The sequence below is a fragment of the Anolis carolinensis genome, chromosome 5, assembly GCF_035594765.1.
Source record: "Anolis carolinensis isolate JA03-04 chromosome 5, rAnoCar3.1.pri, whole genome shotgun sequence".
Taxonomy (NCBI): domain Eukaryota; kingdom Metazoa; phylum Chordata; class Lepidosauria; order Squamata; family Dactyloidae; genus Anolis; species Anolis carolinensis.
Genome location: NC_085845.1, coordinates 55,434,879 through 55,436,571, shown reverse-complemented (window position 1 = coordinate 55,436,571; position 1,693 = coordinate 55,434,879).

Genomic DNA, 1,693 nt, shown 5'->3' with positions numbered 1-1,693 from the left:
ATACACATATTTTCCCCTAACCTCAGTGTATTCTCATAAAATATACACTAATTACAGTATTTCCTACTCCTAAATCATTTTTAAAAAGAAGATGCCAGGGACGGAGCATGGGGTGTACATCTATATATATAAAAGAGTGATGGAATCGCGGCACCGAGCAAAACAACAAAACTAAAGGCCCCCCAACCTCGAAATTTGACAACACAACCCATCATCCACGCCTCTAGGTTGATACAACAAAAAATCCCGCCAAGAACCTCCACGGGGCCTTAAAAACCCACCCATCAGCCTGGCCGGAAGGCCCCATGGTGGTCGGAGGAGGAGCCTCCACGCGCCGGGGCCTGTGACGCCTGCCAAAGAGGAGGGTCTCGGAGTAAGAATAGTCAGGCCACCACCACCCCACCTGCAAAGAGCCACCGCGACCTCCTCCATGCGCCACAGGCCAGAGGGAGGCCGCCCCCCCCCCCCCCCGAAGAGCCGCCTCACCAGCTGGAGGGAGGCCGTGAGGCCCCAAGGTTGTTTTTTTTGTTTTTTGTTTTTTTGAAATGGAGGCTTGCAGAGGCGGAGACAGGGGTGGCCGCAAAGCCGGGAAGAGCCCCACACACACACACCGTGTCCTGAAGGCCCTGAAGAGCCGGCAAGGGCCCAGGCCTGCCACATGGACCAGGCCTACAGAGTCAAACGGCGGCCTAAGACCGTGAAGGCCTAGGCAGGGCCACCCGGAAGCAGGGCCTTAGCTCCTTGCACCCCCCTCCCTCCCCTTTTCCCCTCTTCAAAGGAGGGCCCTACCTTCCCACCCTCACCTGCCTGGGCCTCTGTCTCTCTTCCAGGGATTGGAAAAAGGAGCCATGTGCCAGTACTCTCAGGCAACAAATATAATACCTAAAATTACTGTGCTGTAATAATACAAAACAATATAATCTCTAAAATCAGGGCATTACATAAAGAACAACACTCTGAAAATGGGAATACCAGACAGGAAACAACCAGGGCCAGCTAACACTTCCCAAGAAAGGATGCCCCTATGTAGAAAGCAGTCAGTCTTTCAAACACCGAGGCTATTCACTGCAATTCAAATTGGCTAAAAAACCATTTCCCTACAACGCAACTACCCAGCCTTCCAAGCACCAAACCTATTCCATTGTATTCCAGCTCACCAAACAAGGATTCACATAAGCAAAAAACACCCAGACTTTAAGGCTGCAAGGCTATTCACTGCTATACCACCTGGTCAACAAATGATTCCCATCAGCCACAGCAACGCGTGGCCGGGCACAGCTAGTATGCAAATAATGCTTAATGACAGGGGTTTCAACTCATGATTCCTGCATTCCTTTTGGAACATGTGTTCCTGAATACAAATGTTTTTTATTCAATAAGCGGGCATTTTGTTTAACTATCTTTAACACACTAACTTCAGCCATTCCCTCCCCTCCAATATAAGTAAGTTGAATACGTGATTTACCTTGTTAAGTAGAAGAAATCGTACGCTACCTAACAAGAAGATGAACAACAAGAACAAAACTTGGCAGCACAAATCTTCACTTAAAACAGATGGACAGAATCATGCAGCTGAAGTGATATTTATACATCCTGGGATCGTACTTCACAGAAGGCTCCCCACAAGTAAATCAACTTGTGAATCCCAGGAGCACTCAAGGAACCATGTATTTACAGAAAACAACAGTATGAA